At 43.5% G+C, this 20,197-nt stretch overlaps 15 non-coding genes and 2 pseudogenes across 15 annotated transcripts; all 17 read left to right on the top strand.

Annotated features, from left to right (window-relative positions):
• The first annotated feature begins 604 nt into the window (after positions 1–604).
• Positions 605–723, top strand: LOC136736990 (5S ribosomal RNA). Its single transcript, XR_010811967.1, has one exon. It is a non-coding gene; the product is annotated as a 5S ribosomal RNA (ribosomal RNA).
• Positions 724–1,778: 1,055 nt separating this feature from the next.
• On the top strand, positions 1,779–1,897 carry LOC136737164 (5S ribosomal RNA). Its single transcript, XR_010812134.1, has one exon. It is a non-coding gene; the product is annotated as a 5S ribosomal RNA (ribosomal RNA).
• Positions 1,898–2,952: 1,055 nt separating this feature from the next.
• On the top strand, positions 2,953–3,071 carry LOC136737229 (5S ribosomal RNA). Its single transcript, XR_010812195.1, has one exon. It is a non-coding gene; the product is annotated as a 5S ribosomal RNA (ribosomal RNA).
• A 1,066-nt stretch (positions 3,072–4,137) lies between these two features.
• On the top strand, positions 4,138–4,256 carry LOC136736736 (5S ribosomal RNA). The gene has a single exon (XR_010811792.1). It is a non-coding gene; the product is annotated as a 5S ribosomal RNA (ribosomal RNA).
• A 1,066-nt stretch (positions 4,257–5,322) lies between these two features.
• On the top strand, positions 5,323–5,441 carry LOC136736849 (5S ribosomal RNA). Its single transcript, XR_010811889.1, has one exon. It is a non-coding gene; the product is annotated as a 5S ribosomal RNA (ribosomal RNA).
• A 1,055-nt stretch (positions 5,442–6,496) lies between these two features.
• Positions 6,497–6,615, top strand: LOC136736660 (5S ribosomal RNA). Its single transcript, XR_010811719.1, has one exon. It is a non-coding gene; the product is annotated as a 5S ribosomal RNA (ribosomal RNA).
• A 1,066-nt stretch (positions 6,616–7,681) lies between these two features.
• On the top strand, positions 7,682–7,800 carry LOC136737085 (5S ribosomal RNA). The gene has a single exon (XR_010812058.1). It is a non-coding gene; the product is annotated as a 5S ribosomal RNA (ribosomal RNA).
• Positions 7,801–8,866: 1,066 nt separating this feature from the next.
• Positions 8,867–8,975, top strand: LOC136736938 (uncharacterized; annotated as a pseudogene).
• A 1,055-nt stretch (positions 8,976–10,030) lies between these two features.
• On the top strand, positions 10,031–10,149 carry LOC136737235 (5S ribosomal RNA). Its single transcript, XR_010812201.1, has one exon. It is a non-coding gene; the product is annotated as a 5S ribosomal RNA (ribosomal RNA).
• Positions 10,150–11,215: 1,066 nt separating this feature from the next.
• On the top strand, positions 11,216–11,324 carry LOC136736873 (uncharacterized; annotated as a pseudogene).
• Positions 11,325–12,390: 1,066 nt separating this feature from the next.
• Positions 12,391–12,509, top strand: LOC136736638 (5S ribosomal RNA). The gene has a single exon (XR_010811699.1). It is a non-coding gene; the product is annotated as a 5S ribosomal RNA (ribosomal RNA).
• Positions 12,510–13,564: 1,055 nt separating this feature from the next.
• On the top strand, positions 13,565–13,683 carry LOC136736989 (5S ribosomal RNA). Its single transcript, XR_010811966.1, has one exon. It is a non-coding gene; the product is annotated as a 5S ribosomal RNA (ribosomal RNA).
• A 1,066-nt stretch (positions 13,684–14,749) lies between these two features.
• LOC136736988 (5S ribosomal RNA) lies at positions 14,750–14,868 on the top strand. Its single transcript, XR_010811965.1, has one exon. It is a non-coding gene; the product is annotated as a 5S ribosomal RNA (ribosomal RNA).
• Positions 14,869–15,934: 1,066 nt separating this feature from the next.
• Positions 15,935–16,053, top strand: LOC136736987 (5S ribosomal RNA). The gene has a single exon (XR_010811964.1). It is a non-coding gene; the product is annotated as a 5S ribosomal RNA (ribosomal RNA).
• Positions 16,054–17,108: 1,055 nt separating this feature from the next.
• Positions 17,109–17,227, top strand: LOC136736715 (5S ribosomal RNA). Its single transcript, XR_010811772.1, has one exon. It is a non-coding gene; the product is annotated as a 5S ribosomal RNA (ribosomal RNA).
• A 1,066-nt stretch (positions 17,228–18,293) lies between these two features.
• Positions 18,294–18,412, top strand: LOC136736985 (5S ribosomal RNA). Its single transcript, XR_010811963.1, has one exon. It is a non-coding gene; the product is annotated as a 5S ribosomal RNA (ribosomal RNA).
• A 1,055-nt stretch (positions 18,413–19,467) lies between these two features.
• LOC136736714 (5S ribosomal RNA) lies at positions 19,468–19,586 on the top strand. The gene has a single exon (XR_010811771.1). It is a non-coding gene; the product is annotated as a 5S ribosomal RNA (ribosomal RNA).
• Positions 19,587–20,197: the final 611 nt, after the last annotated feature.

Below are 20,197 nucleotides of genomic sequence, written 5' to 3'. Positions count from 1 at the left end.
GGACTACCCGACTCGCCAATAATATTGGGTTCTGGTGTATTGAAATACAGGAGCTGCTGGATTTGTGTGTTTTCTTACCCCCTCACCATAGTTTGTCAAATGTTTAAACAACTGAACTTATATTCAAGGTTTGTTTCTCTTCATATGTTTTACTGGTTTACATTTGTCTCAGCAACCTGTTGAATGATTCTTCTGCTTTCAAAACAAAATGACAACAGGATGAATGCACACACTTGAAAATACAATACATGCAATGTTATGCATCATAGTGATGCAACCTCCTTTCAGTTTCATACTGCATGTCAATTGAAATCCTTACTGAAATGCACACCTTCTCAAGATTGCGCTTGACTGGCGTGTCAGGCACTCAATTACAGCTGTTTTATCAAGACAATGTGTTCGTTTTGTAATATATAGTTCCGGTCTGGTGTGGCACCCCAGCTAACGCACAACGTTGCCACAACGTTTCGTGTTAGCAGGGACTGTCTGCGGCGCGCTGGTGTGTCCCGGACTTTAGAGTAGAGAGACAGTTCAACTGCAAGTATGAGCGGCAGAAACGGATATTGCCTTCCCTTTAAGTAGAGCGTCAGGGACAGCCTCTCTGGCTTACGGCCATACTAGCCTGAATACGCCCGATCTCGTCCGATCTCGGAAGCTAAGCAGGCTCGGGCCTGGTCAGTACTTGGATGGGAGACCGCCTGGGAATACCAGGTGCTGTAAGCTTTTGCATCTTTTACACACCAGAGGGCGACAAATCACGAGTTTTAACTTTGGATACACGCAATTTCATCATTATTTCAGATTTGACTTCCCCAAATACACAGGCATACAATAGATCTTGTTCTCCAACGTAAACGGTCCGTAGTAACTAGGGTACATTCGTAAATAAATTGAGCATCATGGCTAGAAGTGACTAAATGTTGCCTAATCTTTCTCATCGAGAAATGACACAATTACAGCAACACAAAAAGGAACTCCACCGGACAAAGTTCAGTGCTCACAAGGAGCCTCATTCAACACACACGGTTCCATTCCCATTCATGCAAAGCACGAAAGTGTAAAACTTGGGAACATACTTGAGAGCAAAGATCACATTCAATCTCATTCAAGGCACGGATGTGAATGCAACGGGATGAAATTACTGAAATGATGCCTGCCCTCGAACTGTGATGATGGACTACCCGACTCGCCAATAATATTGGGTTCTGGTGTATTGAAATACAGGAGCTGCTGGATTTGTGTGTTTTCTTACCCCCTCACCATAGTTTGTCAAATGTTTAAACAACTGAACTTATATTCAAGGTTTGTTTCTCTTCATATGTTTTACTGGTTTACATTTGTCTCAGCAACCTGTTGAATGATTCTTCTGCTTTCAAAACAAAATGACAACAGGATGAATGCACACACTTGAAAATACAATACATGCAATGTTATGCATCATAGTGATGCAACCTCCTTTCAGTTTCATACTGCATGTCAATTGAAATCCTTACTGAAATGCACACCTTCTCAAGATTGCGCTTGACTGGCGTGTCAGGCACTCAATTACAGCTGTATTATCAAGACAATGTGTTCGTTTTGTAAAATATAGTTCCGGTCTGGTGTGGCACCCCAGCTAACGCACAACGTTGCCACAACGTTTCGTGTTAGCAGGGACTGTCTGCGGCGCGCTGGTGTGTCCCGGACTTTAGAGTAGAGAGACAGTTCAACTGCAAGTATGAGCGGCAGAAACGGATATTGCCTTCCCTTTAAGTAGAGCGTCAGGGACAGCCTCCCTGGCTTACGGCCATACTAGCCTGAAAACGCCCGATCTCGTCCGATCTCGGAAGCTAAGCAGGCTCGGGCCTGGTCAGTACTTGGATGGGAGACTGCCTGGGAATACCAGGTGCTGTAAGCTTTTGCATCTTTTACACACCAGAGGGCGACAAATCACGAGTTTTAACTTTGGATACACGCAATTTCATCATTATTTCAGATTTGACTTCCCCAAATACACAGGCATACAATAGATCTTGTTCTCCAACGTAAACGGTCCCTAGTAACTAGGGTACATTCGTAAATAAATTGAGCATCATGGCTAGAAGTGACTAAATGTTGCCTAATCTTTCTCATCGAGAAATGACACAATTACAGCAACACAAAAAGGAACTCCACCGGACAAAGTTCAGTGCTCACAAGGAGCCTCATTCAACACACACGGTTCCATTCCCATTCATGCAAAGCACGAAAGTGTAAAACTTGGGAACATACTTGAGAGCAAAGATCACATTCAATCTCATTCAAGGCACGGATGTGAATGCAACGGGATGAAATTACTGAAATGATGCCTGCCCTCGAACTGTGAAGATGGACTACCCGACTCGCCAATAATATTGGGTTCTGGTGTATTGAAATACAGGAGCTGCTGGATTTGTGTGTTTTCTTACCCCCTCACCATAGTTTGTCAAATGTTTAAACAACTGAACTTATATTCAAGGTTTGTTTCTCTTCATATGTTTTACTGGTTTACATTTGTCTCAGCAACCTGTTGAATGATTCTTCTGCTTTCAAAACAAAATGACAACAGGATGAATGCACACACTTGAAAATACAATACATGCAATGTTATGCATCATAGTGATGCAACCTCCTTTCAGTTTCATACTGCATGTCAATTGAAATCCTTACTGAAATGCACACCTTCTCAAGATTGCGCTTGACTGGCGTGTCAGGCACTCAATTACAGCTGTTTTATCAAGACAATGTGTTCGTTTTGTAATATATAGTTCCGGTCTGGTGTGGCACCCCAGCTAACGCACAACGTTGCCACAACGTTTCGTGTTAGCAGGGACTGTCTGCGGCGTGCTGGTGTGTCCCGGACTTTAGAGTAGAGAGACAGTTCAACTGCAAGTATGAGTGGCAGAAACGGATATTGCCTTCCCTTTAAGTAGAGGGTCAGGGACAGCCTCCCTGGCTTACGGCCATACTAGTCTGAATACGCCCGATCTCGTCCGATCTCGGAAGCTAAGCAGGTTCGGGCCTGGTTAGTACTTGGATGGGAGACCGCCTGGGAATACCAGGTGCTGTAAGCTTTTGCATCTTTTACACACCAGAGGGCGACAAATCACGAGTTTTAACTTTGGATACACGCAATTTCATCATTATTTCAGATTTGACTTCCCCAAATTCACAGGCATACAATAGATCTTGTTCTCCAACGTAAACGGTCCCTAGTAACTAGGGTACATTCGTAAATAAATTGAGCATCATGGCTAGAAGTGACTAAATGTTGCCTAATCTTTCTCATCGAGAAATGACACAATTACAGCAACACAAAAAGGAACTCCACCGGGCAATGTTCAGTGTTCACAAGGAGCCTCATTCAACACGCACGGTTCCAATCCCATTCATGCAAAGCACGAAAGTGTAAAACTTGGGAACATACTTGAGAGCAAAGATCACATTCAATCTCATTCAAGGCACGGATGTGAATGCAACGGGATGAAATTACTGAAATGATGCCTGCCCTCGAACTGTGATGATGGACTACCCGACTCGCCAATAATATTGGGTTCTGGTGTATTGAAATACAGGAGCTGCTGGATTTGTGTGTTTTCTTACCCCCTCACCATAGTTTGTCAAATGTTTAAACAACTGAACTTATATTCAAGGTTTGTTTCTCTTCATATGTTTTACTGGTTTACATTTGTCTCAGCAACCTGTTGAATGATTCTTCTGCTTTCAAAACAAAATGACAACAGGATGAATGCACACACTTGAAAATATAATACATGCAATGTTATGCATCATAGTGATGCAACCTCCTTTCAGTTTCATACTGCATGTCAATTGAAATCCTTACTGAAATGCACACCTTCTCAAGATTGCGCTTGACTGGCGTGTCAGGCACTCAATTACAGCTGTTTTATCAAGACAATGTGTTCGTTTTGTAAAATATAGTTCCGGTCTGGTGTGGCACCCCAGCTAACGCACAACGTTGCCACAACGTTGCCACAACGTTTCGTGTTAGCAGGGACTGTCTGCGGCGCGCTGGTGTGTCCCGGACTTTAGAGTAGAGAGACAGTTCATTTGCAAGTATCAGCGGCAGAAACGGATATTGCCTTCCCTTTAAGTAGAGCGTCAGGGACAGCCTCCCTGGCTTACGGCCATACTAGCCTGAATACGCCCGATCTCGTCCGATCTCGGAAGCTAAGCAGGCTCGGGCCTGGTCAGTACTTGGATGGTAGACGGCCTGGGAATACCAGGTGCTGTAAGCTTTTGCATCTTTTACACACCAGAGGGCGACAAATCACGAGTTTTAACTTTGGATACACGCAATTTCATCATTATTTCAGATTTGACTTCCCCAAATACACAGGCATACAATAGATCTTGTTCTCCAACGTAAACGGTCCCTAGTAACTAGGGTACATTCGTAAATAAATTGAGCATCATGGCTAGAAGTGACTAAATGTTGCCTAATCTTTCTCATCGAGAAATGACACAATTACAGCAACACAAAAAGGAACTCCACCGGACAAAGTTCAGTGCTCACAAGGAGCCTCATTCAACACACACGGTTCCATTCCCATTCATGCAAAGCACGAAAGTGTAAAACTTGGGAACATACTTGAGAGCAAAGATCACATTCAATCTCATTCAAGGCACGGATGTGAATGCAACGGGATGAAATTACTGAAATGATGCCTGCCCTCGAACTGTGATGATGGACTACCCGACTCGCCAATAATATTGGGTTCTGGTGTATTGAAATACAGGAGCTGCTGGATTTGTGTGTTTTCTTACCCCCTCACCATAGTTTGTCAAATGTTTAAACAACTGAACTTATATTCAAGGTTTGATTCTCTTCATATGTTTTACTGGTTTACATTTGTCTCAGCAACCTGTTGAATGATTCTTCTGCTTTCAAAACAAAATGACAACAGGATGAATGCACACACTTGAAAATACAATACATGCAATGTTATGCATCATAGTGATGCAACCTCCTTTCAGTTTCATACTGCATGTCAATTGAAATCCTTACTGAAATGCACACCTTCTCAAGATTGCGCTTGACTGGCGTGTCAGGCACTCAATTACAGCTGTTTTATCAAGACAATGTGTTCGTTTTGTAATATATAGTTCCGGTCTGGTGTGGCACCCCAGCTAACGCACAACGTTGCCACAATGTTGCCACAACGTGGCGTGTTAGCAGGGACTGTCTGCGGCGCGCTGGTGTGTCCCAGGCTTTAGAGAAGAGAGACAGTTCAACTGTAAGTATGAACGGCAGAAACGGATATTGCCTTCCCTTTAAGTAGAGCGTCAGGGACAGCCTTCCTGGCTTACGGCCCTACTAGCCTGAATACGCCCGATCTCGTCCGATCTCGGAAGCTAAGCAGGCTCGTTCCTGGTCAGTACTTGCATGGGAGACCGCCTGGGAATACCAGGTGCTGTAAGCTTTTGCATCTTTTACACACCAGAGGGCGACAAATCACGAGTTTTAACTTTGGATACACGCAATTTCATCATTATTTCAGATTTGACTTCCCCAAATACACAGGCATACAATAGATCTTGTTCTCCAACGTAAACGGTCCCTAGTAACTAGGGTACATTCGTAAATAAATTGAGCATCATGGCTAGAAGTGACTAAATGTTGCCTAATCTTTCTCATCGAGAAATGACACAATTACAGCAACACAAAAAGGAACTCCACCGGACAAAGTTCAGTGCTCACAAGGAGCCTCATTCAACACACACGGTTCCATTCCCATTCATGCAAAGCACGAAAGTGTAAAACTTGGGAACATACTTGAGAGCAAAGATCACATTCAATCTCATTCAAGGCACGGATGTGAATGCAACGGGATGAAATTACTGAAATGATGCCTGCCCTCGAACTGTGATGATGGACTACCCGACTCGCCAATAATATTGGGTTCTGGTGTATTGAAATACAGGAGCTGCTGGATTTGTGTGTTTTCTTACCCCCTCACCATAGTTTGTCAAATGTTTAAACAACTGAACTTATATTCAAGGTTTGTTTCTCTTCATATGTTTTACTGGTTTACATTTGTCTCAGCAACCTGTTGAATGATTCTTCTGCTTTCAAAGCAAAATGACAACAGGATGAATGCACACACTTGAAAATACAATACATGCAATGTTATGCATCATAGTGATGCAACCTCCTTTCAGTTTCATACTGCATGTCAATTGAAATCCTTACTGAAATGCACACCTTCTCAAGATTGCGCTTGACTGGCGTGTCAGGCACTCAATTACAGCTGTTTTATCAAGAGAATGTGTTCGTTTTGTAATATATAGTTCCGGTCTGGTGTGGCACCCCAGCTAACGCACAACGTTGCCACAACGTTTCGTGTTAGCAGGGACTGTCTGCGGCGCGCTGGTGTGTCCCGGACTTTAGAGTAGAGAGACAGTTCAACTGCAAGTATGAGCGGCAGAAACGGATATTGCCTTCCCTTTATGTAGAGCATCAGGGACAGCCTGCCCGGCTTACGGCCATACTAGCCTGAATACGCCCGATCTCGTCCGATCTCGGAAGCTAAGCAGGCTCCGGCCTGGTCAGTACTTGGATGGGAGACTGCCTGGGAATACCAGGTGCTGTAAGCTTTTCCATCTTTTACACACCAGAGGGCGACAAATCACGAGTTTTAACTTTGGATACACGCAATTTCATCATTATTTCAGATTTGACTTCCCCAAATACACAGGCATACAATAGATCTTGTTCTCCAACGTAAACGGTCCCTAGTAACTAGGGTACATTCGTAAATAAATTGAGCATCATGGCTAGAAGTGACTAAATGTTGCCTAATCTTTCTCATCGAGAAATGACACAATTACAGCAACACAAAAAGGAACTCCACCGGACAAAGTTCAGTGCTCACAAGGAGCCTCATTCAACACACACGGTTCCATTCCCATTCATGCAAAGCACGAAAGTGTAAAACTTGGGAACATACTTGAGAGCAAAGATCACATTCAATCTCATTCAAGGCACGGATGTGAATGCAACGGGATGAAATTACTGAAATGATGCCTGCCCTCGAACTGTGATGATGGACTACCCGACTCGCCAATAATATTGGGTTCTGGTGTATTGAAATACAGGAGCTGCTGGATTTGTGTGTTTTCTTACCCCCTCACCATAGTTTGTCAAATGTTTAAACAACTGAACTTATATTCAAGGTTTGTTTCTCTTCATATGTTTTACTGGTTTACATTTGTCTCAGCAACCTGTTGAATGATTCTTCTGCTTTCAAAACAAAATGACAACAGGATGAATGCACACACTTGAAAATACAATACATGCAATGTTTTGCATCATAGTGAAGCAACCTCCTTTCAGTTTCATACTGCATGTCAATTGAAATCCTTACTAAAATGCACACCTTCTCAAGATTGCGCTTTACTGGCGTGTCAGGAACTCAATTACAGCTGTATTATCAAGACAATGTGTTCGTTTTGTAAAATATAGTTCCGGTCTGGTGTGGCACCCCAGCTAACGCACAACGTTGCCACAATGTTGCCACAACGTGGCGTGTTAGCAGGGACTGTCTGCGGCGCGCTGGTGTGTCCCGGGCTTTAGAGTAGAGAGACAGTTCAACTGTAAGTATGAACGGCAGAAACGGATATTGCCTTCCCTTTAAGTAGAGCGTCAGGGACAGCCTCACTGGCTTACGGCCATACTAGCCTGAATACGCCCGATCTCGTCCGATCTCGGAAGCTAAGCAGGCTCGGGCCTGGTCAGTACTTGGATGGGAGACCGCCTGGGAATACCTGGTGCTGTAAGCTTTTGCATCTTTTACACACCAGAGGGCGACAAATCACGAGTTTTAACTTTGGATACACGCAATTTCATCATTATTTCAGATTTGACTTCCCCAAATACACAGGCATACAATAGATCTTGTTCTCCAACATAAACGGTCCCTAGTAACTAGGGTACATTCGTAAATAAATTGAGCATCATGGCTAGAAGTGACTAAATGTTGCCTAATCTTTCTCATCGAGAAATGACACAATTACAGCAACACAAAAAGGAACTCCACCGGACAAAGTTCAGTGCTCACAAGGAGCCTCATTCAACACACACGGTTCCATTCCCATTCATGCAAAGCACGAAAGTGTAAAACTTGGGAACATACTTGAGAGCAAAGATCACATTCAATCTCATTCAAGGCACGGATGTGAATGCAACGGGATGAAATTACTGAAATGATGCCTGCCCTCGAACTGTGATGATGGACTACCCGACTCGCCAATAATATTGGGTTCTGGTGTATTGAAATACAGGAGCTGCTGGATTTGTGTGTTTTCTTACCCCCTCACCATAGTTTGTCAAATGTTTAAACAACTGAACTTATATTCAAGGTATGTTTCTCTTCATATGTTTTACTGGTTTACATTTGTCTCAGCAACCTGTTGAATGATTCTTCTGCTTTCAAAACAAAATGACAACAGGATGAATGCACACACTTGAAAATACAATACATGCAATGTTATGCATCATAGTGATGCAACCTCCTTTCAGTTTCATACTGCATGTCAATTGAAATCCTTACTGAAATGCACACCTTCTCAAGATTGCGCTTGACTGGCGTGTCAGGCACGCAATTACAGCTGTTTTATCAAGACAATGTGTTCGTTTTGTAATATATAGTTCCGGTCTGGTGTGGCACCCCAGCTAACGCACAACGTTGCCACAATGTTGCCACAATGTGGCATGTAAGCAGGGACTGGCTGCAGCGCGCTGGTGTGTCCCGGGCTTTAGAGTAGAGAGACAGTTCAACTGCAAGTATGAGCGGCAGAAACGGATATTGCCGTCCCTTTAAGTAGAGCGTCAGGGACAGCCTTCCTGGCTTACGGCCATACTAGCCTGAATACGCCCGATCTCGGAAGCTAAGCAGGCTCGTGCCTGGTCAGTACTTGGATGGGAGACAGCCTGGGAATACCAGGTGCTGTAAGCTTTTGCATCTTTTACACACCAAAGGGCGACAAATCACGAGTTTTAACTTTGGATATACGCAATTTCATCATTATTTCAGATTTGACTTCCCCAAATACACAGGCATACAATAGATCTTGTTCTCCAACGTAAACGGTCCCTAGTAACTAGTGTACATTTGTAAATAAATTGAGCATCATGGCTAGAAGTGACTAAATGTTGCCTAATCTTTCTCATCGAGAAATGACACAATTACAGCAACACAAAAAGGAACTCCACCGGACAAAGTTCAGTGCTCACAAGGAGCCTCATTCAACACACACGGTTCCATTCCCATTCATGCAAAGCACGAAAGTGTAAAACTTGGGAACATACTTGAGAGCAAAGATCACATTCAATCTCATTCAAGGCACGGATGTGAATGCAACGGGATGAAATTACTGAAATGATGCCTGCCCTCGAACTGTGATGATGGACTACCCGACTCGCCAATAATATTGGGTTCTGGTGTATTGAAATACAGGAGCTGCTGGATTTGTGTGTTTTCTTACCCCCTCACCATAGTTTGTCAAATGTTTAAACAACTGAACTTATATTCAAGGTTTGTTTCTCTTCATATGTTTTACTGGTTTACATTTGTCTCAGCAACCTGTTGAATGATTCTTCTGCTTTCAAAACAAAATGACAACAGGATGAATGCACACACTTGAAAATACAATACATGCAATGTTATGCATCATAGTGATGCAACCTCCTTTCAGTTTCATACTGCATGTCAATTGAAATCCTTACTGAAATGCACACCTTCTCAAGATTGCGCTTGACTGGCATGTCAGGCACTCAATTACAGCTGTATTATCAAGACAATGTGTTCGTTTTGTAAAATATAGTTCCGGTCTGGTGTGGCACCCCAGCTAACGCACAACGTTGCCACAACGTTTCGTGTTAGCAGGGACTGTCTGCGGCGCGCTGGTGTGTCCCGGACTTTAGAGTAGAGAGACAGTTCAACTGCAAGTATGAGCGGCAGAAACGGATATTGCCTTCCCTTTAAGTAGAGCGTCAGGGACAGCTTCCCTGGCTTACGGCCATACTAGCCTGAATACGCCCGATTTCGTCCGATCTCGGAAGCTAAGCAGGCTCGGGCCTGGTCAGTACTTGGATGGGAGACCGCCTGGGAATACCAGGTGCTGTAAGCTTTTGCATCTTTTACACACCAGAGGGCGACAAATCACGAGTTTTAACTTTGGATACACGCAATTTCATCATTATTTCAGATTTGACTTCCCCAAATACACAGGCATACAATAGATCTTGTTCTCCAACGTAAACGGTCCCTAGTAACTAGGGTACATTCGTAAATAAATTGAGCATCATGGCTAGAAGTGACTAAATGTTGCCTAATCTTTCTCATCGAGAAATGACACAATTACAGCAACACAAAAAGGAACTCCACCGGACAAAGTTCAGTGCTCACAAGGAGCCTCATTCAACACACACGGTTCCATTCCCATTCATGCAAAGCACGAAAGTGTAAAACTTGGGAACATACTTGAGAGCAAAGATCACATTCAATCTCATTCAAGGCACGGATGTGAATGCAACGGGATGAAATTACTGAAATGATGCCTGCCCTCGAACTGTGATGATGGACTACCCGACTCGCCAATAATATTGGGTTCTGGTGTATTGAAATACAGGAGCTGCTGGATTTGTGTGTTTTCTTACCCCCTCACCATAGTTTGTCAAATGTTTAAACAACTGAACTTATATTCAAGGTATGTTTCTCTTCATATGTTTTACTGGTTTACATTTGTCTCAGCAACCTGTTGAATGATTCTTCTGCTTTCAAAACAAAATGACAACAGGATGAATGCACACACTTGAAAATACAATACATGCAATGTTATGCATCATAGTGATGCAACCTCCTTTCAGTTTCATACTGCATGTCAATTGAAATCCTTACTGAAATGCACACCTTCTCAAGATTGCGCTTGACTGGCGTGTCAGGCACGCAATTACAGCTGTTTTATCAAGACAATGTGTTCGTTTTGTAATATATAGTTCCGGTCTGGTGTGGCACCCCAGCTAACGCACAACGTTGCCACAATGTTGCCACAACGTGGCATGTAAGAAGGGACTGGCTGCAGCGCGCTGGTGTGTCCCGGGCTTTAGAGTAGAGAGACAGTTCAACTGCAAGTATGAGCGGCAGAAACGGATATTGCCTTCCCTTTAAGTAGAGCGTCAGGGACAGCTTCCCTGGCTTACGGCCATACTAGCCTGAATACGCCCGATCTCGGAAGCTAAGCAGGCTCGGGCCTGGTCAGTACTTGGATGGGAGACCGCCTGGGAATACCAGGTGCTGTAAGCTTTTGCATCTTTTACACACCAGAGGGCGACAAATCACGAGTTTTAACTTTGGATACACGCAATTTCATCATTATTTCAGATTTGACTTCCCCAAATACACAGGCATACAATAGATCTTGTTCTCCAACGTAAACGGTCCCTAGTAACTAGGGTACATTCGTAAATAAATTGAGCATCATGGCTAGAAGTGACTAAATGTTGCCTAATCTTTCTCATCGAGAAATGACACAATTACAGCAACACAAAAAGGAACTCCACCGGACAAAGTTCAGTGCTCACAAGGAGCCTCATTCAACACACACGGTTCCATTCCCATTCATGCAAAGCACGAAAGTGTAAAACTTGGGAACATACTTGAGAGCAAAGATCACATTCAATCTCATTCAAGGCACGGATGTGAATGCAACGGGATGAAATTACTGAAATGATGCCTGCCCTCGAACTGTGATGATGGACTACCCGACTCGCCAATAATATTGGGTTCTGGTGTATTGAAATACAGGAGCTGCTGGATTTGTGTGTTTTCTTACCCCCTCACCATAGTTTGTCAAATGTTTAAACAACTGAACTTATATTCAAGGTTTGTTTCTCTTCATATGTTTTACTGGTTTACATTTGTCTCAGCAACCTGTTGAATGATTCTTCTGCTTTCAAAACAAAATGACAACAGGATGAATGCACACACTTGAAAATACAATACATGCAATGTTATGCATCATAGTGATGCAACCTCCTTTCAGTTTCATACTGCATGTCAATTGAAATCCTTACTGAAATGCACACCTTCTCAAGATTGCGCTTGACTGGCGTGTCAGGCACTCAATTACAGCTGTTTTATCAAGAGAATGTGTTCGTTTTGTAATATATAGTTCCGGTCTGGTGTGGCACCCCAGCTAACGCACAACGTTGCCACAATGTTGCCACAACGTGGCGTGTTAGCAGGGACTGTCTGCGGCGCGCTGGTGTGTCCCGGGCTTTAGAGTAGAGAGACAGTTCAACTGCAAGTATGAACGGCAGAAACGGATATTGCCTTCCCTTTAAGTAGAGCGTCAGGGACAGCCTCCCTGGCTTACGGCCATACTAGCCTGAATACGCCCGATCTCGTCCGATCTCGGAAGCTAAGCAGGCTCGGGCCTGGTCAGTACTTGGATGGGAGAGCGCCTGGGAATACCAGGTGCTGTAAGCTTTTGCATCTTTTACACACCAGAGGGCGACAAATCACGAGTTTTAACTTTGGATACACGCAATTTCATCATTATTTCAGATTTGACTTCCCCAAATACACAGGCATACAATAGATCTTGTTCTCCAACGTAAACGGTCCCTAGTAACTAGGGTACATTCGTAAATAAATTGAGCATCATGGCTAGAAGTGACTAAATGTTGCCTAATCTTTCTCATCGAGAAATGACACAATTACAGCAACACAAAAAGGAACTCCACCGGACAATGTTCAGTGCTCACAAGGAGCTTCATTCAACACACACGGCTCCATTCCCATTCATGCAAATCACGAAAGTGTAAAACTTGGGAACATACTTGAGAGCAAAGATCACATTCAATCTCATTCAAGGCACGGATGTGAATGCAACGGGATGAAATTACTGAAATGATGCCTGCCCTCGAACTGTGATGATGGACTACCCGACTCGCCAATAATATTGGGTTCTGGTGTATTGAAATACAGGAGCTGCTGGATTTGTGTGTTTTCTTACCCCCTCACCATAGTTTGTCAAATGTTTAAACAACTGAACTTATATTCAAGGTTTGTTTCTCTTCATATGTTTTACTGGTTTACATTTGTCTCAGCAACCTGTTGAATGATTCTTCTGCTTTCAAAACAAAATGACAACAGGATGAATGCACACACTTGAAAATACAATACATGCAATGTTATGCATCATAGTGATGCAACCTCCTTTCAGTTTCATACTGCATGTCAATTGAAATCCTTACTGAAATGCACACCTTCTCAAGATTGCGCTTGACTGGCGTGTCAGGCACTCAATTACAGCTGTTTTATCAAGACAATGTGTTCGTTTTGTAATGTATAGTTCCGGTCTGGTGTGGCACCCCAGCTAACGCACAACGTTGCCACAACGTTTCGTGTTAGCAGGGACTGTCTGCGGCGCGCTGGTGTGTCCCGGACTTTAGAGTAGAGAGACAGTTCAATTGCAAGTATGAGCGGAAGAAACGGATATTGCCTTCCCTTTAAGTAGAGCGTCAGGGACAGCCTCCCTGGCTTACGGCCATACTAGCCTGAATACGCCCGATCTCGTCCGATCTCGGAAGCTAAGCAGGCTCGGGCCTGGTCAGTACTTGGATGGGAGACCGCCTGGGAATACCAGGTGCTGTAAGCTTTTGCATCTTTTACACACCAGAGGGCGACAAATCACGAGTTTTAACTTTGGATACACGCAATTTCATCATTATTTCAGATTTGACTTCCCCAAATACACAGGCATAGAATAGATCTTGTTCTCCAACGTAAACGATCCCTAGTAACTAGTGTACATTCGTAAATAAATTGAGCATCATGGCTAGAAGTGACTAAATGTTGCCTAATCTTTCTCATCGAGAAATGACACAATTACAGCAACACAAAAAGGAACTCCACCGGACAAAGTTCAGTGCTCACAAGGAGCCTAATTCAACACACACGGTTCCATTCCCATTCATGCAAAGCACGAAAGTGTAAAACTTGGGAAAATACTTGAGAGCAAAGATCACATTCAATCTCATTCAAGGCACGGATGTGAATGCAACGGGATGAAATTACTGAAATGATGCCTGCCCTCGAACTGTGATGATGGACTACCCGACTCGCCAATAATATTGGGTTCTGGTGTATTGAAATACAGGAGCTGCTGGATTTGTGTGTTTTCTTACCCCCTCACCATAGTTTGTCAAATGTTTAAACAACTGAACTTATATTCAAGGTTTGTTTCTCTTCATATGTTTTACTGGTTTACATTTGTCTCAGCAACCTGTTGAATGATTCTTCTGCTTTCAAAACAAAATGACAACAGGATGAATGCACACACTTGAAAATACAATACATGCAATGTTATGCATCATAGTGATGCAACCTCCTTTCAGTTTCATACTGCATGTCAATTGAAATCCTTACTGAAATGCACACCTTCTCAAGATTGCGCTTGACTGGCGTGTCAGGCACTCAATTACAGCTGTTTTATCAAGAGAATGTGTTCGTTTTGTAATATATAGTTCCGGTCTGGTGTGGCACCCCAGCTAACGCACAACGTTGCCACAATGTTGCCACAACGTGGCGTGTTAGCAGGGACTGTCTGCGGCGTGCTGGTGTGTCCCGGGCTTTAGAGTAGAGAGACAGTTCAACTGTAAGTATGAACGGCAGAAACGGATATTGCCTTCCCTTTAAGTAGAGCGTCAGGGACAGCCTCCCTGGCTTACGGCCATACTAGCCTGAATACGCCCGATCTCGTCCGATCTCGGAAGCTAAGCAGGCTCGGGCCTGGTCAGTACTTGGATGGGAGACCGCCTGGGAATACCAGGTGCTGTAAGCTTTTGCATCTTTTACACACCAGAGGGCGACAAATCACAAGTTTTAACTTTGGATACACGCAATTTCATCATTATTTCAGATTTGACTTCCCCAAATACACAGGCATACAATAGATCTTGTTCTCCAACGTAAACGGTCCCTAGTAACTAGGGTACATTCGTAAATAAATTGAGCATCATGGCTAGAAGTGACTAAATGTTGCCTAATCTTTCTCATCGAGAAATGACACAATTACAGCAACACAAAAAGGAACTCCACCGGACAAAGTTCAGTGCTCACAAGGAGCTTCATTCAACACACACGGTTCCATTCCCATTCATGCAAAGCACGAAAGTGTAAAACTTGGGAACATACTTGAGAGCAAAGATCACATTCAATCTCATTCAAGGCACGGATGTGAATGCAACGGGATGAAATTACTGAAATGATGCCTGCCCTCGAACTGTGATGATGGACTACCCGACTCGCCAATAATATTGGGTTCTGGTGTATTGAAATACAGGAGCTGCTGGATTTGTGTGTTTTCTTACCCCCTCACCATAGTTTGTCAAATGTTTAAACAACTGAACTTATATTCAAGGTTTGTTTCTCTTCATATGTTTTACTGGTTTACATTTGTCTCAGCAACCTGTTGAATGATTCTTCTGCTTTCAAAACAAAATGACAACAGGATGAATGCACACACTTGAAAATACAATACATGCAATGTTATGCATCATAGTGATGCAACCTCCTTTCAGTTTCATACTGCATGTCAATTGAAATCCTTACTGAAATGCACACCTTCTCAAGATTGCGCTTGACTGGCGTGTCAGGCACTCAATTACAGCTGTTTTATCAAGACAATGTGTTCGTTTTGTAATATATAGTTCCGGTCTGGTGTGGCACCCCAGCTAACGCACAACGTTGCCACAATGTTGCCACAACGTGGCATATTAGCAGGGACTGTCTGCGGCGCGCTGGTGTGTCCCGGGCTTTAGAGTAGAGAGACAGTTCAACTGTAAGTATGTACGGCAGAAACGGATATTGCCTTCCCTTTAAGTAGAGCTTCAGGGACAGCATTCCTGGCTTACGGCCATACTAGCCTGAATACGCCCGATCTCGTCCGATCTCGGAAGCTAAGCAGGCTCGGGCCTGGTCAGTACTTGGATGGGAGACCGCCTGGGAATACCAGGTGCTGTAAGCTTTTGCATCTTTTACACACCAGAGGGCGACAAATCACGAGTTTTAACTTTGGATACACGCAATTTCATCATTATTTCAGATTTGACTTCCCCAAATACACAGGCATACAATAGATCTTGTTCTCCAACGTAAACGGTCCCTAGTAACTAGGGTACATTCGTAAATAAATTGAGCATCATGGCTAGAAGTGACTAAATGTTGCCTAATCTTTCTCATCGAGAAATGACACAATTACAGCAACACAAAAAGGAACTCCACCGGACAAAGTTCAGTGCTCACAAGGAGCCTCATTCAACACACACGGTTCCATTCCCATTCATGCAAAGCACGAAAGTGTAAAACTTGGGAACATACTTGAGAGCAAAGATCACATTCAATCTCATTCAAGGCACGGATGTGAATGCAACGGGATGAAATTACTGAAATGATGCCTGCCCTCGAACTGTGATGATGGACTACCCGACTCGCCAATAATATTGGGTTCTGGTGTATTGAAATACAGGAGCTGCTGGATTTGTGTGTTTTCTTACCCCCTCACCATAGTTTGTCAAATGTTTAAACAACTGAACTTATATTCAAGGTTTGTTTCTCTTCATATGTTTTACTGGTTTACATTTGTCTCAGCAACCTGTTGAATGATTCTTCTGCTTTCAAAACAAAATGACAACAGGATGAATGCACACACTTGAAAATACAATACATGCAATGTTATGCATCATAGTGATGCAACCTCCTTTCAGTTTCATACTGCATGTCAATTGAATTCCTCACTGAAATGCACACCTTCTCAAGATTGCGCTTGACTGGCGTGTCAGGCACGCAATTACAGCTGTATTATCAAGACAATGTGTTCGTTTTGTAAAATATAGTTCCGGTCTGGTGTGGCACCCCAGCTAACGCACAACGTTGCCACAACGTTTCGTGTTAGCAGGGACTGTCTGCGGCGCGCTGGTGTGTCCCGGACTTTAGAGTAGAGAGACAGATCAACTGCAAGTATGAGCGGCAGAAACGGATATTGCCTTCCCTTTAAGTAGAGCGTCAGGGACAGCCTCCCTTGCTTACGACCATACTAGCCTGAATACGCACGATCTCGTCCGATCTCGGAAGCTAAGCAGGCTCGGGCCTGGTCAGTACTTGGATGGGAGACCGCCTGGGAATACCAGGTGCTGTAAGCTTTTTCATCTTTTACACACCAGAGGGCGACAAATCACGAGTTTTAACTTTGGATACACGCAATTTCATCATTATTTCAGATTTGACTTCCCCAAATACACAGGCATACAATAGATCTTGTTCTCCAACGTAAACGGTCCCTAGAAACTAGGGTACATTCGTAAATAAATTCAGCATCATGGCTAGAAGTGACTAAATGTTGCCTAATCTATCTCATCGAGAAATGACACAATTACAGCAACACAAAAAGGAACTCCACCGGACAAAGTTCAGTGCTCACAAGGAGCCTCATTCAACACACACGGTTCCATTCCCATTCATGCAAAGCACGAAAGTGTAAAACTTGGGAACATACTTGAGAGCAAAGATCACATTCAATCTCATTCAAGGCACGGATGTGAATGCAACGGGATGAAATAACTGAAATGATGCCTGCCCTCGAACTGTGATGATGGACTACCCGACTCGCCAATAATATTGGCTTCTGGTGTATTGAAATACAGGAGCTGCTGGATGTGTGTGTTTTCTTTCCCCCTCACCATAGTTTGTCAAATGTTTAAACAACTGAACTTATATTCAAGGTTTGTTTCTCTTCATATGTTTTACTGGTTTACATTTGTCTCAGCAACCTGTTGAATGATTCTTCTGCTTTCAAAACAAAATGACAACAGGATGAATGCACACACTTGAAAATACAATACATGCAATGTTATGCATCATAGTGATGCAACCTCCTTTCAGTTTCATACTGCATGTCAATTGAAATCCTTACTGAAATGCACACCTTCTCAAGATTGCGCTTGACTGGCGTGTCAGGCACTCAATTACAGCTGTTTTATCAAGACAATGTGTTCGTTTTGTAATATATAGTTCCGGTCTGGTGTGGCACCCCAGCTAACGCACAACGTTGCCACAATGTTGCCACAACGTGGCATATTAGCAGGGACTGTCTGCGGCGCGCTGGTGTGTCCCGGGCTTTAGAGTAGAGAGACAGTTCAACTGTAAGTATGTACGGCAGAAACGGATATTGCCTTCCCTTTAAGTAGAGCTTCAGGGACAGCATTCCTGGCTTACGGCCATACTAGCCTGAATACGCCCGATCTCGTCCGATCTCGGAAGCTAAGCAGGCTCGGGCCTGGTCAGTACTTGGATGGGAGACCGCCTGGGAATACCAGGTGCTGTAAGCTTTTGCATCTTTTACACACCAGAGGGCGACAAATCACGAGTTTTAACTTTGGATACACGCAATTTCATCATTATTTCAGATTTGACTTCCCCAAATACACAGGCATACAATAGATCTTGTTCTCCAACGTAAACGGTCCCTAGTAACTAGGGTACATTCGTAAATAAATTGAGCATCATGGCTAGAAGTGACTAAATGTTGCCTAATCTTTCTCATCGAGAAATGACACAATTACAGCAACACAAAAAGGAACTCCACCGGACAAAGTTCAGTGCTCACAAGGAGCCTCATTCAACACACACGGTTCCATTCCCATTCATGCAAAGCACGAAAGTGTAAAACTTGGGAACATACTTGAGAGCAAAGATCACATTCAATCTCATTCAAGGCACGGATGTGAATGCAACGGGATGAAATTACTGAAATGATGCCTGCCCTCGAACTGTGATGATGGACTACCCGACTCGCCAATAATATTGGGTTCTGGTGTATTGAAATACAGGAGCTGCTGGATTTGTGTGTTTTCTTACCCCCTCACCATAGTTTGTCAAATGTTTAAACAACTGAACTTATATTCAAGGTTTGTTTCTCTTCATATGTTTTACTGGTTTACATTTGTCTCAGCAACCTGTTGAATGATTCTTCTGCTTTCAAAACAAAATGACAACAGGATGAATGCACACACTTGAAAATACAATACATGCAATGTTATGCATCATAGTGATGCAACCTCCTTTCAGTTTCATACTGCATGTCAATTGAATTCCTCACTGAAATGCACACCTTCTCAAGATTGCGCTTGACTGGCGTGTCAGGCACGCAATTACAGCTGTATTATCAAGACAATGTGTTCGTTTTGTAAAATATAGTTCCGGTCTGGTGTGGCACCCCAGCTAACGCACAACGTTGCCACAACGTTTCGTGTTAGCAGGGACTGTCTGCGGCGCGCTGGTGTGTCCCGGACTTTAGAGTAGAGAGACAGATCAACTGCAAGTATGAGCGGCAGAAACGGATATTGCCTTCCCTTTAAGTAGAGCGTCAGGGACAGCCTCCCTTGCTTACGACCATACTAGCCTGAATACGCACGATCTCGTCCGATCTCGGAAGCTAAGCAGGCTCGGGCCTGGTCAGTACTTGGATGGGAGACCGCCTGGGAATACCAGGTGCTGTAAGCTTTTTCATCTTTTACACACCAGAGGGCGACAAATCACGAGTTTTAACTTTGGATACACGCAATTTCATCATTATTTCAGATTTGACTTCCCCAAATACACAGGCATACAATAGATCTTGTTCTCCAACGTAAACGGTCCCTAGAAACTAGGGTACATTCGTAAATAAATTCAGCATCATGGCTAGAAGTGACTAAATGTTGCCTAATCTATCTCATCGAGAAATGACACAATTACAGCAACACAAAAAGGAACTCCACCGGACAAAGTTCAGTGCTCACAAGGAGCCTCATTCAACACACACGGTTCCATTCCCATTCATGCAAAGCACGAAAGTGTAAAACTTGGGAACATACTTGAGAGCAAAGATCACATTCAATCTCATTCAAGGCACGGATGTGAATGCAACGGGATGAAATAACTGAAATGATGCCTGCCCTCGAACTGTGATGATGGACTACCCGACTCGCCAATAATATTGGCTTCTGGTGTATTGAAATACAGGAGCTGCTGGATGTGTGTGTTTTCTTTCCCCCTCACCATAGTTTGTCAAATGTTTAAACAACTGAACTTATATTCAAGGTTTGTTTCTCTTCATATGTTTTACTGGTTTA

This window comes from Amia ocellicauda, unplaced genomic scaffold (genome assembly GCF_036373705.1).
Source record: "Amia ocellicauda isolate fAmiCal2 unplaced genomic scaffold, fAmiCal2.hap1 HAP1_SCAFFOLD_47, whole genome shotgun sequence".
Lineage (NCBI taxonomy): Eukaryota > Metazoa > Chordata > Actinopteri > Amiiformes > Amiidae > Amia > Amia ocellicauda.
Note: the sequence above shows the minus strand (reverse complement) of the source record. Positions and strands in the feature narration are given on the sequence as shown.